At 44.8% G+C, this 26,520-nt stretch overlaps 1 protein-coding gene across 2 annotated transcripts in view; it reads right to left on the bottom strand.

Moving 5' to 3' along the window:
• The window catches only part of Adra1a (adrenergic receptor, alpha 1a), a 135,990-nt gene that overhangs the window by 3,780 nt on the left and 105,690 nt on the right, over positions 1-26,520 (bottom strand). The window lies entirely within an intron of this gene.

Here is a 26,520-nt window from a genome sequence, read left to right as displayed (position 1 = left end):
GGACCAGCAAGAGGTGGCAGAAGAATGGGGGAGGGTAGAGACAGAGGAGAAGGAATGAAGTACATTGATATATGTGAACAGAACAGGGTCATGGTTTCACTGCTGAAGTTAAAAAGTAGTTAAAGAAATGCGGTGGGCCCTGCAGGCAGTGACCTGCTGGGTGGGCCCACTGGGGTGGAACTCCTGCCCCAACCCTCGGGTTGTGGAAGAGGAGCCCAAAGCAGGAGAGGAAGGACAGCCTGGCGCACTTTCCCATAGACTCTAACAGGTTTGGAACAACTGAAATTGAGCCGTGGTAAAGCTCTGATTGAACAGGGTTTCAAAGTTTGTTCTAAGGCAGATGGGATCACCGAGTCCTAGGAAAATGCCAGGGAAGGTGCCCTCTGTCGCCTGACCTGCTTTTAGTGTGTGTGTGTGTGTGTGTGTGTGTGTGTGTGTGTGTGTGTGTGTGTGTGTGTGTGTGTATGATGGCTGCTATAAAGAAAGGTGTGTCTCAGAGCTGGAACATATGTTCAGAAGGGCTGTGAGCCTCACCACAGTCTTTCTAGTCCTACAAAGGTGCAGGAAAGAGCTTTTTGTTACTTTAAAAGTGGTGTAACTTAGTGGTTAAAAAGTAGCCTTTTGTGTGACTTCATTTATACCATTTTTGAAATGACAAAATTCTAGAAATGGAGACAACACAGCCAGGAGCTAAGGAAGAGGCAGAGGAGAGAGGGAAGAGATGATGCTGGAGATTTTCTGTACCTTGACCTGATCAGTGTTAATATTCTGCCTGGAACATTGTATTAGTTTCCTCAAGACTTTACTGAAACTGCTGGAGGAACATAGGGAAGCTAATGGCTCAGCAGTTGGGGCACATGCAACCAAGCTTGATGATCTGAACACATTCATGTGAGTTACACACATATCATGGCACAGGTATACCCATGCCCACCCACACACATACATGTATACACACACATACACACCCACACATTCACACATATATACACATACACACACATTCACACATATGCACATATATGCACATGCATATACACACTCATCTACACATACACACCCACACATTCACACATATATACACATACACACACATTCACACATATGCACATATATGCACATGCATATACACACTCATCTACACACACATATACACACACAATATGCACAATATACACACATGCACATATACACACTCACACGTATACACAGTCACACACATACACACATACATACACACATACACACACTCCATAAAAAGTTTTTCACCCCCAAAAGTAAGAAATATTCATTAGTCAGAACTCACCAGAGAAATAGAAAGAGATAAGAGAGGAGAGAGAAAGAGAGAGGGTGTGTGTGGTTATTTTTTTCAGGGAATTATTTCAACCAACCCTCTGAAAGCTGAGGATCTCAAGGCCTTCCTTGGCAGGTCTGTTCACACAAGTTCTAGCTGCAGGCTCTGTACCTGCAAAGTGGATGGTTGGTTTGAGACTGCAGACAGGAAGAAGCTGAGGTTTCCACCTGAAGTCACATGGGAAGGAGAAGCTTCTGTCAGTGGGTGTTTTGTCTGTTTAGGTCTTCAGATGGGGTGAGTCCCACTCATGTGACCCCCCTGGGCACCCTGTGGACAAGTTAAATTGACACATAATGCTGACCCTTGCTTGTTCAGATCATCTGTCCCCTTTCTTCTCTAGGTTTGTTGAATAGTTCATTTAGCCTGTCTCCAAATGCACAGCAGTCCTGCCTCCATCTCCTGAGTACTATGACTAAAACCACAAGCCACGAGACCAGGAAGTCCTCCCAAGTCTTTAAAACAATGGGTGTTTGTTAGCTTTTTAATCATCTATAGAGACGGTGGTCCCACAGCGAGTTTGGAAACATAGGGTCCTGGCCTATTCTGGGTCTCTAGGGACTACTTCTGGGTTCCTGACTGGGGCACAGTGACAGAAACCACGTTCTCTAAGGAAGTCATTTGGAGAAGACGATCACAAAGCCAGTCCTTTGCCCAAGCTGGGGCAGGTGTGTCCTGACTGACAGAAGTTACCTCTGGGAACGGGACACCGAGCTGCTGACAAAACAGCTTTTTATGTAGAACAAACATTACTCACACTCCTGCTCTTGACCTTGACTGCACTCCGGAAACCTTGGGGGAACTTGGGAAAAATACAGATAACTTGTATCTACCCAGAAATTGTGAATTGATTAGTTTGGATAAGACTTGGGGTCAGGGATTTAAAGTAAAATATATTGTCATGCATTTCTCCTCCTCTTCCTCTTCCTCTCCCTCTCCCTCCCCCTCTTCCTTCTCCTCCTCCTTCTTCTTTTCATGTTTGTCACTGTACTTTGCTCATCTTTGCCCTCCACATGTTACTCTCCCTGCTTCCTTTTCTTGCTGGTCTTTTCTCCTACAATTACCCCCCCTTCTACTTTTATCCCCTCCCATGCCACTCCATGATATTCCACTTCATACCATTACCATACCATATCAACCATGTTAAACACACACACACACACACACACACACACACACACACACACACACACCTGGATTCTACATAAGAGAACCCATGCAAGATTTGTCATTCTCCCTCGCCATTGCTCTCTCTCATTTCCTCCTCCCTTTAGACTCTCGTGAAACCCATCACAAGACAGGATACAGAAGAATTCCAACACCCCAGAGCTTTCCTTGCAGTTGACCATTGGCATCATTGTGGTTAATACCTTAGTAGACATGAGGACTGCTGCCTTCTCAACTGAACGAGAAGGGACATCGGATAGCGATACAAGGACATTCCAAAAGGAGACCCAGAGAGGCGCCCAATGTGGAAACTTGAGGATAAGTCATCTTTTAAAAAAGCACGTGTTGCGAACTGTTGAAAAGCCAGCCCAGATAGAAGATATCCTAAAATGGGATTGTTCTAAGAGCTTAAAAACAGGGAACAAGACTTTCTTGGCAAAACAGAACATCCAATGACACACGAGAGCTTCTAATGGCCATACTTGAGGCTTTGTACACAGGGAGGAAATAAGACACCATTCATTCAGTGCAAATGAGTGAAATGATTATTGCCAGATGTCCCGAGGCAGAAGCAAGGCTGCAGGCAGAGGAGAAGCCTCTTTATTGGGAAGTCATTGCTGAACTAGGACTGTCTCAAGGCTGAGGTACTGAGTAAGGTGCCAGGAGCCAGACCACCATAGGTGAACCTCAGAAAGCTCCATGGACAAACCCTGAGGGTCTTTACAGCATTTCTTTGTGTCAGAGGATTTGGGAAGAATTGTCTGGAAAGTGTCAGCCTCCTTATCCTCTTTATGAGCTGCCTTCCAAGGCAGGATGGTCCTCCCCGCTCTCATGTGTCCCTTCTTCATCTTCTTAATGGACTTTGCCCTCTTGCTGTCCTGACCCTCCCACTAGGGAGAACACTGAGACCTGGTGGGGAGTCATTGTGCTGCAGGCCCCAGAATGAGTCTATATCCACAGGCCTTGAATGCTGCTCTGGGGATGGAGGTCCCAGAATACATCCCCGTCCACAGGGCAATGAGTGAGGTGGGAGGATGGAGTCTCCAGAGTGCACCCACACCCACAGACCATGAACAGAGCTCATCTCATGGGGATGAGCTTTACCGTGGTGCTCTCTGATGGAAGCAGGAGCCTGCCTTCACAGGTGTTTCCAGGGGGCCAGGAATGGGAAAATCAAACCCCAATATATCATTTAGCTGCCTCTTTCCAGTTTGTTAAATACATCTGGAAATGTAGTTATGCTACAGTTCTGGGATCACTTAAAAATAGCCCAATTGCAGACCTGAGGCTGCAGAAGTGTCCCTCATGCCCCAGGGATGCTAGCTCATGGACAGGAGTGGACACTGTCCCACTAAAAAATTGGGAGGAATATTTTGGTTTCCAGGACTCTAGAATGGTCTAACTTCCTGTCTTGAGTCTGTTTATTTGGGGTCAGAGCGGGTTGCTTCACTAAGATACCAAACTCTCCTTTCCTTTCCTTTCCTTTCCTTTCCTTTCCTTTCCTTTCCTTTCCTTTCCTTTCCTTTCCTTTCCTTTCCTTTCCTTTCCTTTCCTTTCCTTTCCTTTCCTTTCCTTTCCTTCCTCTCCTTTCTCTCCCCCAATCTCTCTCTCTCTCTCTCTCTCTCTCTCTCTCTCTCTCTCTCTCTCTCTCTCTCTCTCTCTCTCTCTCTGTTTATTCTGGACAGAAACGTAGAGTCCATGATTTTTTTTCCCACTTTTCATCATAAACCATCAGTAGACACTGGATTGATAGAAACTGGAATTGTCTAGGGCCAGACACATGGTCCAGCCAAGCCAGAGGCCTTCTCTGTGGCTCAGCTTCCAACTTTTCTAGCATGGTTCCTGCTTCGTTTTAGGCTCAGTTCAGCAGCCTGCCCTTTGGTGTTGCTGATGTTCTCTGGAGTCTGAGCCCAAGCATATGAAGAAGCAGGAGCTGTTACAGCTCTGCATATCCATGGGTGACTCTGCATATCCATGGGTGACTCTGCATATCCATGGGTGACTCTGCATATCCATGGGTGACTCTGCTTATCCATGGGTGACTCTGCATATCCATGGGTGACTCTGCATATCCATGGGTGACTCTGCATATCCATGGGTGACTCTGCATATCCATGGGTGACTCTGCATATCCATGGGTGACAATTGCTTAGGACCCAGAAAACACCAGAGCAGGAAGGAATAGAGCTGATGCTATGGACAGGATTTGGAACTTAGTTTATCATCTCTCTCTCTCTCTCTCTCTCTCTCTCTCTCTCTCTCTCTCTCTCTCTCTCTCTCTCTCTCCCTCCCTCCCTCCCTCCCTCCCTCCCTCCCTCTCTTTTGCAGGCGCATGTGCACCCATGTGTGTGCATTTGTGTGGAAGACGGAGGCCATACTCAGGCTTTATTCCTTTGGAATTGGCTGTGTTGTCCCGTCTGGCTGACTAGCAAGCCCCAGCGATCCTGCTGTCTTTCTCTGTGCCCAACACTGGAATTACAAACGGGCACCACCATGCTTTTTCTCCCTAAGTGGATGGTGGGGAGTGAATCCTGGTCCTCATACTTGATCATGTGGGAATGAGTGCATTCTTGCACACACACACATGCATGCTCAGTTTAGAATCATAGAGCACATGTTTGAAACATTAAAGTGATGGACAGAAGTACCTTTGGGTATGTTCAGCCTATACCATGGCGTTTTAGTTGAGGATAAAGGAAAAGAAATGGTTCCTTATTTTGTAATTTGTTTAATATTTTTACCTAATTCTATGAGGACAAGATTACAATTCTTCTTTTTAAAAAGATTTATTTCATGTTTTTTTAATGTTATGCATATGTGTGTGTGCAGTGACCGAAGAGGCCAGAAGAGGGCATAAGAACCCCTCTTCCAGCTGGAGTTACAGGCAGTTGTGAGTTGTTCAGTGTGGGTGAGAAGAGTGAAACTCAGGTCTTCCGGATGAACAGCAAGGGTATGTATGTATGTATGTATGTATGTATGTATGTATGTATGTATGTATGAATTCATTTTATATCCCCCCCAGTCCCCTCCTCACACAATCCCTCCTCCCATTACCTCCCTCTCCTCTGCTAGGGTGGAGACCCATCCCCCTGGGCATCTTCCCACACCAGCATATAAAGTCTCTACAGGGCTAGGCGCATCCTCTCCCACCGAGGCCAGGCAAAGCAGCCCAGTTAGGGGATTGTAGTCCATAGAGAGGCAACAGCTTTAGGGATAGCCCTCTGCTCCAGTTGTTGGAGGACACACATGAAGACTGAACTGCATATCTACTACATATGTGTTTGCAGGGGTGCTAGGTCCATCCCATGTATGTTCTTTGGTTGATGCTTCAGTCTCTGAAAGCCCCCAAAGGTCCAGGTTAGTTGACTCTGTTGGTTTTTATGTGGAGTTCCGACCCCCTTCAAGTCTACGATCCTTCCTCCAACTCTTCCATAAGAGTCCCTGAGCGCTGTCTAATGTTTGGCTGTGGGTATCTGCATCTGTTTCTGTCAGCTGCTGGGTAGAGCCTCTCAGTTACAGCAAGTGCTCTTAACAACAGAATCAACATTCCAGCCTGGCAATTCTTTTGGTTGTTATGTGTACTTGAGCTAAATTGCTTTAGAGAGAGATTCATATCATGCTTTTTAAAAATTCCCCTTTACAGGAACTACTCATTGTATCTTACTATCCAGTAACTGGATCAATTCCCTCCTTACTTTGGGGAAAACCCCATTATATGAGTGTTGGCAGAGGACACGGCCTCACTAAAGGAAGAGAAAACTTCAGGACCAATCCTCCTTGTCTTCAAGTCTGACAGATGCAGTTGTCATCCAAGCTTAGTCATCCTGGAACAGTGAATTTGCAGAGTGAGCCTGCACACCGCACAGGGGGTCGTTCAGTTGCTGTGATAGCAGAGGAATCAGATAGACAGGAATTTTGATCTAACAACATGGCTGCTCTGGCAAGGGATCACTTCCAAAGACCTGTGTGGTCATCTAGAATGCAGACATGCCCTGGATTACAGTATGATGTGGCTGGAATACAGGCATGCCCTTAGTACACACCTTTAATCCCAAACAATGTAGGTAAAGTTGGTTTGTAGAAGGAAGCAGTCATGTTTAAAAGTGATGTCTAGAGGGACAGACAAAGTGACAAAGGAGAGGAAGATCTGACAGAATGAGTCACAGACAGGCTGCTCTCACAAGATAGACAGGAATGAGAAGCTACTTAAGAGCAGCACAGGGAGAGAGAGTCAGTTCAGTTGAGTGGAATTTGGTGCAGTTTTGTTGCATGACTTCTGTGCAGTGGAGTTGAGTTCATGTAGTTCAGTGCAGATCAGCAGAGGCAGTTGAAGCCAGGGAGTAAGACACATTAGAAGTTTAGAACCAGTTGCCTGAGTTAGTTTGAGATTAAGCAGAGCAATTCAGTTGGAAGCCGAGAGAAGCCAGATTGAATCAGTCACTTTGGAGAGGCATTTGAGCTGAACAGCTGAGTTGAACCTGCTAGCCTAAGTGGTAAAAGAGCTAGAAAGGGTGAGCTTATTCAGGAGTAAGCCTCTGAGACAACCATCAGATCTAGAAATGGTGCCCTCATTTGATGGATGTGGTGTGACTTCAGCTGTGTTCCTTCTGGGGTCTTTTTGACAGACCCTACTGTCATCCTTCACATTCTTGGCAGTTCTGTGAGCTTGCTGATACAGTACTCTTAAAACATTTCCAGTTAGCAAGGTGTAGCTTCTGTTGCCTTAAGCAAAAACACTTCTCAGTTGCATTTCATTCTGTCTAGCACATGCTGAGCTCAATTAAGATATATTGACTGCCCTTGGATCCACAGTAAGTGATCAGCTTACTACTGTGATCTTGAGCCAACAGCCAGACTAATGGTCTGAACCAGCACACAGCAACCATATCAACAGTGAAGACCAAACCAATGACTGTGCTCAAGATTTCTATACAGTTGAAGTGTTGTTCCTTTGAAGTCAACAGCAGTCTAGACCTGTCCAGGTGTATGCTATGCGTGAGATTCCCTGCCAGACCCTTCATTATAAGGGAAGTGGGTGATGGGGGAATCATCAGGGTGATGATTGCTTAGCTTTAGGGGTTTTCATTGCTTGTTTATCTGTCGAAATCAGATTTGGAGGGCTGCCGTGGTTTGGAGCTTTGGGTTGTCCAAGGTCAAGTGTGGGATTTGATTTATGCCCTTCAACTTCAACTTCTTAAGAAGTTGGTCTGTTATTGTTTCATGGAACATAGCCTGGGATGTTTCGTACCATGTGTGTCTCATGGAATTTGGCAAAAGACAGAAGAACCAGTACACAGCACTGTCCCGATTAACTCCACACAGCCTCAGTTGAGACATAGTCCAGATCAAATTGGTCTGGTGGACATCCATGTCTATGAGAGATTCTGTTGATTGTTAGTTAATGGAGAGTCCAGCCATGGGAAGTGGTATCCCTAGGCAGTTGGTCCTGAAGTACATGAGACAGTTTGCTGAGTACTAGAGAGCCTACAAGCCAGCCAGAGAGCAGCATCCTCTATGGTTCCTGCTGTACTTCTCTGCTGTGAAGTGAGCTCCTTGGATATAATAATGTGTGGTATAGCAAGAGGGGCTGCCTTCAATCCCTGCTTCAAGTGTCCTGTCCTGATGTCCCTTGGTGGGGACTATCACCTGGAATGCTAAGCTGAACAAACTCTTTTCTCTCCTCTGATGCTTTTGGTCAGTGATATATATTTTTTCTCACTGAAGTCTCAGGAAGCTGGCATATTGGGGCATGTAGGTAGATTATTTAGAGCAAGGAATCTAGAGATGGGGCAGCTGGCTCTTTGTGGGAAGTTTTGACAATCCAAGTTATTTCTTTCCCCACCATTACTTCTTTGAGTGGATCAAACGAGGACTGTAGCATTTCCCTGTGCTGATTTTTCAAGAGCATCATATTCTACAAGATATGGATGCTTGTTAGAGTTTCAGTATCCATCAAGGCTTATGCTGAATTTTTATTTCCATTGTGAGACATTAAGAAGAGAAACTTAACCTTCAATGGGATATATGTATCACCCCCTCTTCCCTGCTCAAGTCTCAGGAGAAGGGGCGGAGCTAATGTTAAGTATGAGGGGCTTGAAGAAGTGCTGTGAGACTCTGCCTTCTAGCCAGGGCATGACCACTGAACAACACAAACTCACAGCAGCTGTGGTTACCTGCACAAGATCCAGCCCATCAATATGCTACCCACACACAAGGAAAAAAAAAAAACACCCTACCCACATACTTGCAAAAAACCCTAATTGAACTCAGGGAGTCATGAAAACAGACATGAAAACTGGGAAGGGGAGCATGTATTGAGACAAAGAAGGGGTTCAGAGGGAGTGGGATAGACAATGTGGGGAGACTATGGTCCATGTACAATATATACCTGAATATACTAGGTACCTATGTGAAATTCTCAAAGAATTAGTACAACATTACTTAAGAAAGAAGTGAGACCCTTAGAAGTAATTAGGTCATGAGACAGAGCCCTTATTAGTAAGTTAATCCCTTCACAGACTGATGGATTAATGATTAGTGCATTGTCTGGATAGTGCACATTACGAAAACCAGTTTGATTTTGTCACTCACTTTTACCCTCTCAGCACCTCATTCCCTATTACCAGCAAAAAAGCAACCACTAGGGACAGGCTCTTGACCTGTATCTCCCAATCTGTTGAACCATGAGCTGACTAAACCTTTATTCTTAATGAACTACCCAGTCTCTGGTAAATGGATACAGTGACAATAATGGACTATGTGTAACATTACTGGTTGAAAACATTTTTTTCAATAGGCCAGAATTTTAAGCATCATGGACTCTGAATCCCAGTGGAAAAATTTAAACATTAAATAAATAAATAAATGTAGTGAGGTTAAATTCATCCTTCTCAGATGAGTCCCTAAGGACCTGCCCTGTACACTGGGTATTCTGTTCCCTCCTTGTTTTTGGTGTGGCCTAACCTCTTGATCATTCTTGAAGAACTGACTGGGCTCCTGGTGAGCTGGAAAATACTTTGTGGAGTGAGATAGGTAATCTGACCCTACAGTAGAAGGTGACCCAGGTCAGTGTTGACGATAGCTACAACAACTAACTTCTGAAGGTCTAGGGATTTTTAAACACTCATACACATCACTTATTTTATCCCCAATGACCTTGTGTGCTATATTGTCACCCATGTATCCATAGTACAAAGACAAACACCTAAGCTTTGGGAGGTTAAGAAACTGGGTGTGGTCTCACAGTTGGTAAAGGGATTTCCAGAATCCAAGTTCGAATCTAAATCCTTAGCTAAATCTTGACACCTCATCCTCTTTCCCCACCATGGATAACAATGGAGTGAAACTTGTGGCGTTTAATGTTAGAAATGCTACCTCCAGTTTGGGTGAGTTTTGACTACACACAAACCCACACAGTGTGGTCACAACTGAGACCAAGATCCAAGGTATGTCAATAAAGATTTTCTCTAACACATTAGTTTTTGCAAAGGAAAAGATGGGTCAGTACAGGGAGTGTTTAATAGCTTTCATTTTTCTCTTGAGAGCAAAGAGTTTTCTAGGAAAAATAGCATTTCAAAGGTTGAGGCTGATTGCTCTGAGAAGAGAGGGGAGAGCTTGATTTACGGGAAGAGGCACTGAAAATGTGGTACCTGAATGACAATGAGGATCTGCAGCAAAGAGCCCTGCCTCACCGTGCTCAGTGCTTGTTTGTGTGAGCCCTGGCCAGGGATGGCTGAAGAGAATTGTTCAGTCACTAGGGAAGAGTGAGACTGACATTTGAAAGAACGAGAAAAACACAGAACCAGGATGGGCAGGAAGTTGTGAGTTCTTCCTTAGCATTAAGAGGTCACTCAACTTATTTACACAATCAATGGATATTTCTGAGCTCTTGCTGTGCACTAGGCTTTGTATTAGATGAGAAGACAAACAGAAATTCTAACAGTCATGGTTCCCATAGGACCAAATGGAGCTCGGGTTCTGTTGAGGCATGCTAACTAAATTCAGCCAGCCCTCAAAATCCATGGGTCCTATACACGTGGTTCTGACCAACTGTGGATCAGGCATATTTGGAGAAGGTCTGGGGAGATGTTGTTGTACAAGCATAAGGACCTGAGTTCAGAACCCCAGTAGCTATGTAAAATCCTGATGTTTCGGGACACACCTATAACCTCAGTACAGATAGGGCAGAGGCGGGCCAATCCCAGGGGCTTGATGTCAGACTAATCCTGCCAGTGTGGTGAACTCCAGGTTCAGTTGGGGACCTCGCCTAACAAATAAGGCAGAGAGTGACAGGGAAAAGACACTTGGCATGTATTCTGATCTCTATAGGCACATACAGGGGTGAGCAATCTCACTCCCAATATAAACACATTCAATACATATACACACACACACGTGAGTACACACATACTAAAATATAGTGTGTGTGAAACATTTATCAGTTCTAAACATGTATAGACTTCTTCTTGTCACTAGGCTTTATACAATAGAGCAGTTGTTCTCAGCCTGTGGGTTGCTATTCCTTTGGGGGTTGAATGACCCTTCCACGGGGGTCAGTATTAGATATATTGCATATCAGATATTCACAGTTATGAAGTAGCAATGGAATAATTTTATGGTTGGGAGTCACCACAACATGAAGAACTGTAATAAATGGTTGAAGCTTTAGGAAGTGTTAGATTTCAGACTGGGAGGTGTCTATTTAACGTATCAAAGCAGACCTGGCCTTCAGGTTCTCCCAGCATCCCTCAGTCCATACCTGTTACAAGATATGGCTGGCATACCCCACCTCCTACCCTGAACTTTTCAGTCCAGGGGCTAGGCTTCCTCTCCCCTAGAGACTCTTACCTATACAACCCAGACATTTTGCTTTCATTCTCTCTGTCTCTGTCTCTGTCTCTTTCTGCTGCTCTCTGTTGCTATCTGTCTCTGTCTGTCTGTCTGTCTGTCTGCCTGTTTGTCTGTCTCTCCACTTCTCTCTCCCTGTGTGCACATGCTTCCCTTCCCCCTCCCCTATCTCTGTGTTTGCAGGGCTATTTCCCTGGCCCTCTTCATTGGGACTAGTGAGCCTGCCCGAGAGCTGCCCCCAAATAAATTTGCTTTTTGACTCTCTATTCGGCTTGAATTGGCTTATTTCATCGGTGGCTGAGAACCATTGCAATAGGACATACCAATGATTTATGTTACATTGCATTGTGTTCTGTGTACAAGTAATGCAGAGATGACCTGATGTAAACAAGAAGATGTGCAGAGCTAATACACACATGCTATGCTCTTGTAGAGAAGGGACTTGGGCACATCTGGGTTTTGGTATATCCAAGATGGTACACCATGGAGTCAGGACCTCCCAGACACAGATATCTACTTACAAATCACACTTCTGCTTAACAATCTTGTAAGCACTGTAAGTGGGGGCAGCTATTAGAGTATGTACCCAGAAGATCTGACATAGCCTTGGCATCTGGGAGGGGCAGAAGAGTAGAAAGAGGTTAGAGATATGGAAGAACTTTCCCCACAGGCAGGCACGAGGCACAGTTGAAGAAGCAGAGGCAGCTGTTGGAGAGGGCAGAAGGAGTCCAGTCTGTGTTGGTGAGAAGGGGATTGTATGCAGAGACCATCAGGGTGTCAGTTTTAAGCAGAGAAGAACACGACTGACTCCGCAGAAGAGCAGGGAGTATTTTAGCCCAGCCCTCATTTGTCAGCCCAATTTGTCATTTTCTCAGTTTAGTCCTCTTTGATTAAATTCCTTACAGATCCTCCCAGAAGCATCTTCGGACAAAATAGAGCATAGGATTTCTAGATGTTGGCCAGTCCCCTTCTCCTTAAGCACAGTTGGCACCCACACTGCTGGATGTAGAAAAGACCTACCCAGGGGTCTGTGCCGAGTGCTCCACAGCTCCTCTGGTCCCCACCAACCACACCAGTCACTGAATGCTTTAGTGTTTGGCAAATTCCCATCACAAGAGACAAGGTACTTGTGGTAGAAGATGTTTTTAAAGGACAATCAGGTGCCACTGGAGGTGAGCCATCAATTTGAGGGCTTGATCAGTGTCAGTCAGTCAAATGACTTCTGTGTGTACTCTCCCCAGAGAAGCAGGCAGAGCCAGTTCCAAATGGAAGAGAAAGTCAATTCAAGGGCCCCACCAGATGTGGCTCAGATAAAGAGCCTGGTAGCATTTATCACTGTCTCTTTATTCCCTTTTAATCCTGCTCCTTAACCCAGCTGACAGATGGCACTCCAGAAGAATAGGTTTAAGTGGCCTGAGGGTTTATCTTGAATGCCGACTTGATTGGATTGAGAGACACCTTAGGAGATTTGTAGAGCACACTCCCACTTGTGTCTGTGAAGGCTTGCGAAAGATGATTAGACCACAGGGCAAGGGGCTGCTCACATAAATTGTGCTTAGTCCATGGATGGCTAAAAAAATTGAACTATTGGTAGCTGGTAAAATGAGAAAAGTAGGATCTAGTTGGAAGAAGAGTGTGATTAGGAGTGTATGTGTGTATGTATGAGTGTGAGTATATGTGAGTGTGTGCTCGAATGTGTGAATGTGAGTATTTGTGTCTGAGTGTGTGAGTGTGTGCATGTGTGAATGTGTGTGTGAGTGTGTGCTTGAATGTGTGAGTGTGAGTATTTGTGTCTGAGTGTGTGTGAGTGTGCATGTGTGAATGTATGTGTATGTGTATGAGTATGAGTATGTGTGTCAGTGTGTGTGTATGTACATGTGTGAGTGTGTATTTGAATGTGTGTGTGTGAGTGTGAGAGTGTGTGTATATGTGTGTGTATGTGCATTGTGAGTTTGAATGTGTATGTGTGAGTAGGTGTATTTGTGTGTGAGTGTGTGTGTGATTGTGTGTGAGTGGGTATATTTGTGTGTGTGTGTGTGAGTGGGTGTATTTGTGTGTGAGTGAATGTATATGTGAGTGGGTGTATTTGTGTGTGTGTGTAAATATGTATGTGAGTGTGTGTGATTGTGTGTGTGAGTGGGTATATTTGTGTGTGTATGTGAATGTGTGTGTGAGTGTGTGAGTGCGAGTGTGTATGTTTGGGTGTGTATGTATGTGTGGATGTGGATGTGTGGGTATGTATGAGTGTCTTAAAAGAATGGATCTTGGTTCCTGCTTGGTGGTTTCTTTCTGCTTTTCAGTTGCCACAAAGCAAGCAGTCTCTGCACATGCTCCGACCACCATGATGCTTAGCCCCACTCAGGCTGTGCAACAGATCCAGCTGACTGTGGACTGAAGCCATGAGCCCAAAAAAGTCTTTCTTTACTGTAATTTACATTCTCAGGGATCCACCACAATGGCGACGAGTCTAGCACGTGTGGGCATTGCTCTGATAAGGACATTAAAAGCCACCTCACCTCTGCTTCCACTGTGCATATGGAGGTAGTGGACAAATGTCAGGAGTGACTTCTGTCCATTCACTGTGACTCTGCAATAGAACTCAGATTATCGGTTGCAGCAGCAAGCGCCATTACCCACTGAGCTATCTCACCAGCCCTGGGAAACGCTTCTTAAGATTGACGCATCGAGTTTGTGTTATTAAAATGTATTCTGAAGGTGGCTTTGGGGTACCAGTGACATTGGTGTCTTAAAGTCTCGTCATTTAGAAGCGATGGAATAAAGCATCATCACAAATGGCCCACAAACTAGGAGGACTACAGTTTACAACACTACAAATCATAAGTACTTGGGACTTCTTTTCAATGTCTCTTTATGAGAGACTCATTAGCTTCTCTAGCTGATAGACCCCTGTAGGGAGAGAGTAAGTGCGGAATGAATGTACTGCTTGACATGAGCTGGCCATGTCAAAGACTAAGCTTCATATACAATGGAAATAGTCACATGTCCTTCAGGTCAGGCTTGGAAAGGCAAAGCCTCCTTTTGGTCCAAGTGTGAGTGTTTACAAATGATTGGCCAGTGTACATAAAAACTAGCAACTGCAGCTTCCTTCTCAAGAGGTATACATCCTGAGACTGCTCACCTGCAGATAACTCACCTACAGATACCTCTTAGTCCTCCTAGCAGGACTAACCACAGCCACCACCCCATATTTAATGAATGCTCTAGGGTTCCATACTGTTACACTGTTGGTGCCACACCATCAGGGAATGCACAGCCCACCTTACCCCAGCTATTCTGTACGTGTGTCTGTCCTGCCTTTATTCCTAAAATTGCCTTTGCAAAACTCTGAGGCCAGAGGGAACATGGAAGTTTGGAAAAGCTTGGGTAGCTAGGGCTAGTGGGGTCTTATTTTAGAGGTTCAGTCTTAGTGTGTAACAGCCTGGCTCTGGCAAATGCAGGCTTCAGACCCAGGTGCCTGGAGTGTCCTCTGCATGGGGGAAGCTTGGCACATCAAGGGATTTGGAGACACTGGGACCCACAAATTTGTTTTCTATTGCTGCGATAAAACACCATGTCCAAGGCAACTTATACAAAAAGAAAGGTTTGTTTTGGGATTATGGTACTAGAAGGATAACTTGTGCTCACAGGTAAGCTCTGAGAACCTGGAATGTTAAACACACAAGAGTTAAAAACACAGAGTTCAAATGAAGAGATGCATAGCCTGTCATCTACCCAGAAGGCTGGGAGGCGATGTGGTTAATAGCTTGATCTTTATTTAGTTTACATTATTCCTCAAGAAGATGTATGTAAGCTTTATTGTGCACAGGGAATTCAGTTATCCCCAGGAAAAATTTCACCAAATTGTGCTGTGCTTAAATAAAATACTCAGAGTCAGATCTGAAAGTTTGAACCAACACTGGCTACTTAGGCATGTTGAGCCCAAGTACTTTCTTTCCTCTCGTGAATCCTGACTCTGCTGGCCATGGTGGTTGTGGGGAGCCTGGCAGCATACAGGTATAGTGCAGGGATAGCAGAGAGTTCTCAGTCTCAAAACATATGTAGCAAGGAGTGAAAGTGAGGGAGATGGAGAGAGAGAGAGACAGAGAGACAGAGACACAGAGACACACAGAGAGACAGAGGGAGAGAGACAGACAGTCAGAGGGAGCCAGAGAGAGAGAGAGAGAGAGAGAGAGAGAGAGAGAGAGAGAGAGAGAGAGATATTTGGGAATGACACATGGGTTTGAAACATCAAAGCCCGTCCCCCGTTGTACAGTTCCTCTAGCAGGTCACAACTCCTAACTTCCAAGCCTCACCAGACAGCATCACCAATTGGAGACCAGGTGTCCGAGAGTCAGGATGGCTGGGTGGGGTGTGGAACATCTCATCCAAACCACCACATAGTATGATTGTGTATTAGGCTGTCTGCAGACTAGTTTTGTAGACCTCATTTTCCCTATGAGATGAGAGCCTTGTACTGTTGGAAAAGTGAGCTTAACATATGAAATCTGGGGACACAGCAGCAATGGCTTAGTGGATAGAGCACCTGCTATGCAGACATGCAGACCTGAGTTCAGATGCTCAGCCTTCCTATAAATGCTGGCATGGTGATGCACACCCACAGTCTCAGAACTAGGGGATCGAGATAGGCAGGGCCTGGAGCTCCAGGATCACTGAGGGATTGTTGAAAAATAAAAACGGAAAGAGGAAGATACCCAGTGTCCGCCTGTAGCCTCTCCATGGGCCCATGGGTGCAGGCTTGGAATATCCTTACACACACACACACACACACACACACACACACACACACACACACACAGAGCTATATGTCCCTCTCCCCCACTAAACAAACTCATGAAATTTCACATGACAAGGAGCTATTTTATATTTGGAATGCACCGAATTCATTTATCTGTTGCATGTAGATGGATGAGTCAACTGGGTATAATCAGAAATGGGAAATAAATGAAATGTCTTCACTTGATAGTTATGGTGACATCGAGATAGATTCAATTTAAGGATCTCTGTGGGGACTGGAAAAGGCATTTGCAAAGTTCTGCAGACCAAATGTCCACGTCATTCACTCCATGTGGATTTATAGAAGTGGGGCATTGGGTGGGGAGGAGTTGCTGGCTGAATTCGCTGGACTAATCAGATTTTTGCCATAGAAAGAAACAGGGCTTTAACTTTGCAACATATACCAAACTGAACTCCAGGTTGAAAGTAAAAGGAAGCATCCTGGAGAGCTCCACCCGGGCACACAGGTCCAGCCCCAGGTGACCATCAGCCACTTGTCTTGTATCTTCTGTATCAGTCACTTGTCTGATGCTGTGATCAAAGTTTCTTGACCAAAGCAACTTAATGGAGAAGGAGTTTGTTTTGGCTCACAGTTCAAAAATACAGTCCATCATGGTGGAGAAGTAATGGTGGCAAGAGCTTGAGGTTGGATGTTCATGTTGTATCCACAGTTAAAAGCAAAGAGCCATGAAAGTTGATGCTCTCCTTCAAAATATTAAGTCATCATCGTCATCATCATTGCCATCATCATCATCATTGTCATCTTCAGCATTGTCATCATCATGATCATCATTAATTGTATATGTGTGTATGTGTGTGTGTGTGTGTGTGTGTGTGTGTGTGTGTGTAGGCTAGAGGACAGCCTTAGGCTTCACCCTCATAAATGCCACAGACCTCCTTTGGGGTAGGGTCTCTTACTGGCCCTGAACTCACTGAGTTGGCTAGACAGGCCAGCTAATGCATGCCAGGAACCCTCCTTTCTCTGCTTCCCCAGTGCTGGGATTACAGGCATGTTAACACCAGCGCTGGCATTTCTACATGAGTGTTGGTAATCAAACTCAGTTCTTCATGCTTGTAAGGAACTGAGTCATCTCCCCAGAGAGCTTAATCCCAGGCTGACCATAAAGCATGGCTTGTACAGCAGGGTAATTTTTCTTCCCTCAAGAACTGAGTATTTCTCAGACCGTTTCAGTACAGAGGCGTGCACAGGAACCTTGCCTGTGAGACACGAGGCCCTTGCTTGCCTTGCTCTGTCCTCATACCCTCTCCTCTGCCTCATAGCTGTAGGTACACTGTGAAGATATGAGGACCCAGCTGCTAAGTACAGATGGGAGTCTTTCTCACACCTCCACGCCTCTGACCGCCCATAGAATATGGATCCTGGTAAGGACAGTTCCTCTTTTCTCGTATTAATATTTATTATAGCCTGACAGGATCTCTGGCACCCATTGTGTGGGAAGCAAGGGAGGATTAAAGAGGTCTCCAGCCAGCAGCCTGCAGTGGCAGCAGAGGTATTAACTCTGGTGTTTGCTCTGTAGTAATTAAAGAGTGTTACTGAGCTGAATTCTGGGAAGAGAGGTTTTTTTTTTTAATCTTCCTGGAAGCGATATTTACTAAGTGGGGTTACAATGCTGAGTCCCCAAAGAGTCTTCTGGCTGGAAGTCTGGGGGTGGCTGCAAAAGCTTGGACCCTGGGCTGAGTGTCTCCTTGGCTTTCTCCTGAGATAGTGAGAAAGTCAGATGGAATCAGCTCACTCCTGGGACCATGGCATTAGTTTGGGAGCTTCTTAATATAGCTGGGTGTAGGAGAGCATTTTGCTGATGTTGCTGGCTTGGGAACTGGGGACTAGCACAGTGATGGCAGTCATGTATCCAGGGATGCCCCAGTTCTAAACATCCTGTCTATTCTAAAACCATGTACCCCAATTTTGGATATTGTCAAGTGTGAGGAATGGCAGCACTTCAGAGAGAAATCACACTGGACATTTCATTAAGAACTTTGTTAAACACAGTGGAGATTTCGAGATGTTGTTGGGCTTCATCAATTTTATCTCAGCGAGTCTCTTTCCTCTTTGCTAAGAAGTTAGGCTACATGACAGGGAGAGGAGAGATATGACTGGGAAGTGAGGATGCTTGCTGGGAGCACGCCTCAGTCTCCTCATCTGTCAACGGAACATAATATAGGTTTTAAAAGCTGGCTGAGAAGAGGTTAGACAGAGGCTAGTTTGGATCTGAAATGTTCTCCCAAGACACATATGATAAAGGTAGGCCTCAGACCATGACTGTGGGTGGAAGAGGTAAGGAGGGGCTAGTGAGATGGCTTAGTGGGGAGACAGCTGTTTCCAAGTCTAATGACCTGAGTTTGAGCCCAGAGACTCACATGGTAAACGCAGAGACTGGCTCCCACAAATTTTCCTCTGGCCTTCACCTGCATGCCATGGTCCTCTCCAACAGATGTACACAAAGCCAATAAGTAATATTGATAATATTTGAGCCAATATTATGATGATGATGATGATAAAAGAAATGGGACTAGTTGGAGAGTTGGGGGAAACGAGGCCATTGGGGACTGGCTTTTGAATTGGATAGAAAGAACTCAGTCCCTGGCTTCTCTTTGATTTCTTGTTCTCACACAGTGAGAAATGGCTCAAGAGTTTCCCCTGTGATACTTGCACCATGACAAGCCCAAAGCAACCTGGACGAATGCCCAGGCACTTGAGTCCAAATAAACCTTTCCCTCTTCTTGTTGATCACCTCAGGTCTTTTGTCCCAGTAACAGAAGGTTACTGGCACAGACAGTGTGGGTCAACGGTCAAGTGGCCTGGTGTATGAAAGTGGTTACAACCACTTCCCAATTGTTTGGCTTGGGATTAAGCTTGCCAGAGAGATGACTCAGTTGCTTACAAGCATGAAGAGCCGAGTTTGATCCCCAGCACTTATGTAAAAATGCCAAATCTGCCAGCCCTTGCCTTTTCTTTGGCCACCACCTCCATCTCAGCTGTCACTTGGCTCGAGACTGTGGTAAGTCAGCCTCTCCATTGTGCTATCATTGGTCCTGTCCACCGTGTTGGATTTCTGTTGGCTCTCTCTGCTGCTTTGACTTGTGCTCACCTTCGGGGTATTCATGCTAGAGGGCATGGCTCTTCCTACTCTTCATCTTTTCCTTCCACCACTCTCATGTAGGAATACTTGGATCTGATTGGAGAAGCTGGAAAAACAATAGTCTAGCAGACTCAGCTCCAAGACCTCAGCTCTCCTCCTCTGGGGCAGACCTTCCCTGAGTAGCCCTCAGCTCTGTTACTCATTGGCAGACACCCTAGCGTCTCCCACTTCCTGTCCCCTGGATCTGCAGTGTTTGTAGTAAAGACCCTCACAACGTTCATTTGCCCACATGTAAGTAACACCCTTCAATAACACTAAGTCTAATTCCCAGAAGTTATGATTCAAATTTTGTTTTCCTGAGGTGTTGATTAGGTATGTTAGTAGCGAAAATACTTACTGCACAAACACAAGAACTGAGTTCAGATGAATCCAAGTAAAAAATTAGTAGGAGAGTGTGTGCTTGTCTAACTCTGGGGAGACGGGGACAGGGCTATCTATCCTGGGGCCATGCTGGTCAGCCAGTCTAGCTAAAACAGAGTTCTAGGTGCAGGGAGAGACCCTGTCTCAAAACATAAGGTAAAGAAAGAAATGGTTGAAGAGAACACATGGACTTTAGTCTCTGGCTTTCCATATATGCTCACATGGGCTACCAGGGGCTCGAGTGTGTGTGTATGTGCATGCGCGCGTGCGCATGTGCGTGCACGTGCACGCGCACGCGCACATGCACACGCACATGCACACACACGCACGCACGCACACACACACACACACACACACACACACACACACACACACACAATCCTTGAAATCAAAATGACTGGACTCTGATCCCAGACTGGCCATGTGTCGGTGTGTCAGTTTTCTAAACTCCCAATCCTTGTTGAGCTGCAGTTTCTCTTCTTTAAAAAGGGGGAAATAACAGAACCTGTTTTATATTTCTATTGAGAGAATCCACGAACTAACACACTGAAAGCATTTCAAACAATACTTGCTCTTGCTCTGAGGCTACAAATGGCAACTGCCTAACTCTTCTTACCGTTCCTTCAGCCACTGCCATGGGAAGGTGGACAATGGAGCCCTCCCTTTCACAACCCATTACGGGCTCTGTTCCTCTGTGTCACTTTGTTCATGGAACTCCTTGAACTATTCTGTCTGCCTCGTGTGTACTTCTCATGAACACATGCTCAGTACATATGTGTATCTTAGCTAGTTTTAAAAATCTTTTTTTTTGTTAATTGTATGTATGTATTTGTATGTGCAGGTACTTGAGGAAGCTGGAAGAGGGTGACAGCTTGAGTTAAGGGGGTTGTGAGCCACCAATGTAGGTGTTAGTGACTGAACACCTTCATGAAAGAATAGTATGTTCTCATAACCACCGAGTTATCAGTACAGCCCATCACTCCAGTCCCAGGGCTACTTTCAAAATACAGTAATTTATTTGCTGAGGAAGAAGAGAACAGAAGGAATCCTGAGTGCCAGTCACCTTCTTTGTCATCTGCTATTAACCCCTCATGTCCTGGGGCTGTGAGCAGTCAGTCCCTTTGTATCTTTCAAGTCTTCCTAACAGTTTCCAAGGAAGCATTCTTGCTGATGCTGGCCATGTTTGGCAATCAACTTTGGTCTTTGTTTCTCCTTTCATCTGTAGTAGACTTCTATAAAGCCAAATCCTAAAGTGGTTGTGCTCCAACACCAGTATTCAGGCACTCCCTCCCTCGTTTGGGAAACTGTGATTGATAGCCATGGGCAATGAACCTATGGGAAAGCAAGATGGCTGCCACTCCAGAAGACCGTGAATTCTGCTCAGTTTCAGCCCTGTTACAGTGGCTCTTAGGAAGGAAGCAGAGAGAGAATATGCGTGTGAGTAACTGAGTAGCTGGGGTTTGCTCTTTCTCACAGCAGGCAATGCCTCCTCTGTTTCTCTTTGCTTTGCACAGTGGGCATCAGAGTAAGATTTTATCCAGTAAAGCAATGACACTGGTTAGAAATGTTTGGGGGCTGGAGAAAAGGCTCAGTTTGTAATCCCAGTGCAGGGGAGGCAAAGCCTGCAGAATCCTAGGGCTCTTGCCCTTAATTTGCCTAGTATAACTAGTATAACTCAAAAATACAAGGAGAAACGGTGCCTGAAGAATGACACTTTAAGCTAACTTATGGTACACACACACACACACACACACACACACACACACACAGAAAGAGAGAGAGAGAGAGACACGAAAAAGGGAAAAAGCTAAGAAAAAGAAAAACAAGGTGAAGGGGGAAAAGAGAGAAAAGTCTGTGTAAAGCATTGACCCAATTTTTCCCAGTGAATTTATTCAGAACAGCTTTTTATAGTGATTTGACCTCTGTGACTTGCATCTGGCTAACAGGATGACAGAGTCATCTGGCCAATACATTGGCAATGTCCACTTGTGGACTCCAACAGCAGGGGCCCTGGAAGTTTCCCCTCACTCAGAAGGCTCACACTTCTCATTTGAGAAAGAACGTCTGTGGTCAAGGCTAGTGTTATCTGTGGTCATAAGTAAATAACTGACTTTCAGGGGGCAGCACCGCAGATGAATTGGCTCCAAAGGCAATCTCAGAAGAGTTCCAGAAATATTTTGGGCAGTGGCAATACTGTTGAAACAAGTTTATGGCCCTTCAAAATGCTAGAAACTCTAAAATAAGCTCTGAGAGTCCGTTTTGTAGGATTCTCAATATTAAACTGTTGTTTTCTGAAGGGCAGGAGACTGGACTTGGCTTTAACTTGGTAGTGTGTTTTTGAAGGCAGAAACACGAGATCTAAGATAACCAGGAACCTCCATTTATTCAGTTGCTGGCCTATAAAACACATGGAGGGCAACCAATCAGGAGATCCTACTCGCTCTGCTTTGATAAGGTGATTTAAAAGAGCTGTGAAGTTGAATGTGTATTGACCATTTATGAAGATGTCTAGCATGGAAGCACCATGGCCCATAGCTTTCCCCCACTACACTATTCTTTAGTGAACGCCTCGATGACATCAGTCTGGTGTATAGGAATACTCAGTAGAAATGTGTTGGAGGAATCAGTTAATAAGAACGATGGTTGCCTCCTGAGAACAGGGCAGAAGGCTGATAGAATGGGGCCTTCTCCATTTAAATCCTCAGACAGCTTTTACATGGGGGAGAGTGGGAAGGATGCTGTGTTAGTCAGGTTCCTATTCCTGCACAAAACATCATGACCAAGATGCAAATTGGGGAGGAAAGGGTTTATTCAGCTTACACTTCCACATTGCTGTTCATCATCAAAGGAAGTCAGGACTGGAACTCAAGCAGGTCAGGAAGCAGGAGCTGATGCAGAGGCCATTGAGGGATGTTACTTACTGGCTTCCTTCTCCTGGCTTGCTCAGCTTGCTTTCTTAGAGAACCCAAGACTACCAGCCCAGGGATGGCACCACCCTCAATGGGCCCTCCTCCCTTGGTCACTAATTGAGACAATGCCTTACCTCTGGCTCTCATGGAGGCATTTCCTCAAGGGAGGCTCCTTTCTCTGTGATAAACTCCAGCCTGTGTCAAGTTGACACAAAACCAGCCAGTACGAATGCTTCTTCCCTCCATGTATCTACACCTTTATGCACAAAGGGGAACCACCTTAGATCCTTGACTTTCCTTCCTTATGAATGCCACCCTTCCTTGTTCACATTCCCTCTCAGATACTCCATGGTCAGGGCCGTGCTTGTAGAGTAGGCATGACAATGACTTGATTCTTATTGCTGGTGGACTGGATGGTTGAGGACATTGGATGTTCTTTTGTCTTAGTCTGGCCTTTAAATTTAGAAAAGTATAAATTCAACAGAAAACTGTGGGGGCCGAGCTACCCAGAAGCACAGTGTCAGGGGCCTACTCTCTGGTTAGTAGATGGTCTTTTGAATGTTACTGAATAAGGGAGAAGAGGTGAGGCAGTTTTCAAAGGTCACTGTCTTTTGTGTGTGTGTGGGTACTCTTGCCACTTTCTTTATCCTTTATTTATTTTTAAAAAAATTTTAATATTTTTTATTATGTATTTTCCTCAATTACATTTCCAATGCTATACCAAAAGTCCCCCATACCCTCCCCTCCACTTCCCTACCCACCCATTCCCATTTTTTTGGCCCTGGCATTCCCCTGTACGGGGGCATATAAAGTTTGCGTATCCAATGGGCCTCTCTTTCCAGTGATCTTTTGATACATATGCAGCTAGAGTCAAGAGCTCCGGGGTACTGGTTAGTTCATAATCTTGTTCCACCTATAGGGTTGCAGATTCCTTTAGCTCCTTGGGTACTTTCTCTAGCTCCTCCATTGGGAGCCCTGTGATCTATCCTTTATTATAATTATTCAGACTTTCTAAGTGCATTAGTTACTTATTTGTGGACGGGACAAAATACCTGATGCACAAAACTTAAGAAAGGAAAGGTTTGTTCTGTCTCACAGCTCAAGGGTACAGAAGGTGAGGATGTCATGACAGGGGCAGGGGACAGCTGGTCACATTGCAACCACTGGCAGGAAGTAGAGAGAGAGAGAGAGAGAGACGACCTCCCAGCCCATGGAATGGTACCACCATATTTAGTGTAGCTCATCCTATCTCAATTAACCCAACCAATATTGATGTAGATAAACCCAGAGATTTGTGTTTATGGGAATCCTAAATCTCATGAAGTTGACCATCAAGATAATGTTGTATAAGTTAATGAACATCACTGGGGCATTTCCACCATGCTTTGATGGTGTCTACCCATGCTTCAATGCCCTCTAACCATCTTCTATCTTTAGTTTCCCCTAGGCCACGGATCCCATTAAGGAGGGCTGTCCCCTCAAGACTGAATTACCTTCCAAATGCTTCATTCATCCTCAGACACATTCACACTGGAAGTTAGATTTCTGCACAGGGATCTTGGAAGGATCTGAACATGCAGCCCATAGCACTCAGCAACCCTGGAAATTTCAGATTCAAGCAGGTCAGATGAGGAAAACCGGAAAGAGTCCGAGTGGCTCAGTAGTGACACCCAGGATGTGGGACACAGCTCTCCTGGGGAATTAGTAAAAACTGAATGTTACTGACACATGTCTGGGTCTGTCTGCCTTTGATTCTCAGAGAAGGGAACAGTTCAGACCCCAGAGCACATCTCAACCCCAACATGATAATGTGTTTAATTGATTAGCTTTCTATGTGCACGAATTCTGTTTTAAGTAAGTGTCTGGATCAGAGTAGAATAATGAGCAGAGTGGTCCCCACCCAACAGTGACTCTTTGTCTGTAAATTCTGTTAGAAGCGATTTACATTTACAAACAGGAGAGATGATAATTGGCCAACAGAGTGACATAGCATTTGCTCTCTGTCTGGGAACACTGGTTCACAGGGTCATTCAATATGTTGGCTAACATCAGAATGGAAAGGGATAGAATTATCACTCAACATTTTATAACAAATTCAGAGTGGGTGTTAGTAGGGAGCCTGTGCTGTGTAATGCTTTAGACATATATCCCTGAGGAAGTATTCCCTAAGAATTGAATGTGGAAAAAAAGACTTGCTCTTCTTTAGAATTTTTTATTGGTAAGTGTACATGGTAGTGGGCTTCATAAAGAATCCTTTCAAGTACAATATGCACGTTGACCATATTTAACCCCATAGCCTTCCCTTCTCGCTTTCCCCTTTTCTCCCTGCCCTGACATTCTCTTCTTCCCTGCCCCTAGCCTCCCTCTGCTTTTGTGTCCTACATATGTAAGTGGGCTTATGTATCTCCATAGAATCTAGGATGTATAACTGAGAGAACACATGTGATATTTGTTCTCCTGAATGTGGCTTACTTTGTTTAATGTGATGATCTCAAGTTAAACTCACTCCCTGGCAAATAACATAATGCTTTTCTTCGTGGCTTAATAGCACTTCATTATATATGTATGTGTCTATGTATAGCTATGGTGTTTCCTTTCTCCATTGTTGATGGACACCTTGGCTGACTCCCAACTTGGCTGTTAGTGCTCCAGTGAGCAAGGATGCTCAAGTATCTCTGTGATACGATGACTAAACATCCTTCCGATTCAGAAGCAGTACAGCAGAGCCAAATGGTAGTTCTGCCTTCTGCTTTTTGAAGAATCTCCATGTTGTTTTTCCACCATGGCTTGACTAACTTGCACTGCCATCAGCAGTATATAAAGCTTCCCCCTTCCCCACATCTGGACCAGTATTTGTTGTTACAATTTTCTTCCTGGCAGCTGTTCTGACCAGGGATGGAATCTCAGTGTAGCTTTGAGTTTCCATAATCACTAAGGATTGTTGAACATTTTTTCATATGTTTGTTTTTTTAAAACAATATTTATTTTATAAGTATAGGTGTTTTGTCCTCATGTACGTCTGTGTATCTCATGTGTGAATTACCTACAGAAGCTAAAGGAGGACTTTGAATCCCTTGGAACTGTGTAGGTGCTGGAAACCAAAGGCGAGTCCTTTGGAAGACCAGACAGTGTTCTCACCTGCGGAACCATCTCTCCAGCACCCACTGCAACAAGCATCTTGGTTATTTGTATTTCATCTTTTGAGGTCTGTTCCTTAGCTCATGTATTGAGTAGCTTCTTTGTTTTTCTTGGCATTCAGCCTTTTAAGTTCTTTGAACATCCGATGTTAACGTTGTGTTGGTGGTATTGTTAATAAAGATTTTCTCCCATTCTGTAGTTTGTCTCTTCACTTAATAATTTTTCCCCTGCTGGAAAGTCTTTAATTTCATGCAATCCCAATTGTTGGGCACAGGCAGTTCTTCTCTACATCTGCCTGTGGAAATGTTTCCTCATAGTCTGAGAGGTTTAGGTCTTAGATACATTTGGAATCTCTGCTGTGCAGGATAACAGACAGGAATCTAGCATGTTCTTCTACCAGTAAACATGTTTCTCACAACTCCTAGTTGGAGAGATCGTCTTTCACTAAATGTATGTTTTGGCAGCTTTGTAAAGAGCCGGGTGGCTGTCCTTGGGTGGGTTTCGTGCTGGATCCTCTGTTTTGCTGATTCAGGTGTCGCTTTTGCCCCAGCACCATGCTGCTTCTGTAAACATGGTTCTGAAAAGTGTAACTGCGATAAGCTAGGCCTGGCTTTGTTTCTTCTCAAGATGGAGTGTTTCTCAAGGGTGTGTGTGTATGTGTGTGGTGTTTTAGAATACACGAGTGTTGCATATACAATATGTAACTATAGTTTTGGATATTATTGCAAGGGGAATATTTTGAAGTTATCATATAGGAAAGGTGCTGGGTTTGGCATGCTGAATTTATATCCTG

The sequence above is a fragment of the Mus musculus genome, chromosome 14 (assembly GCF_000001635.26).
Source record: "Mus musculus strain C57BL/6J chromosome 14, GRCm38.p6 C57BL/6J".
Taxonomy (NCBI): Eukaryota; Metazoa; Chordata; class Mammalia; order Rodentia; family Muridae; genus Mus; species Mus musculus.
The sequence above is the reverse complement of the archived record's forward strand: the minus strand, read 5'-3'. Positions and strand labels throughout refer to the sequence as shown.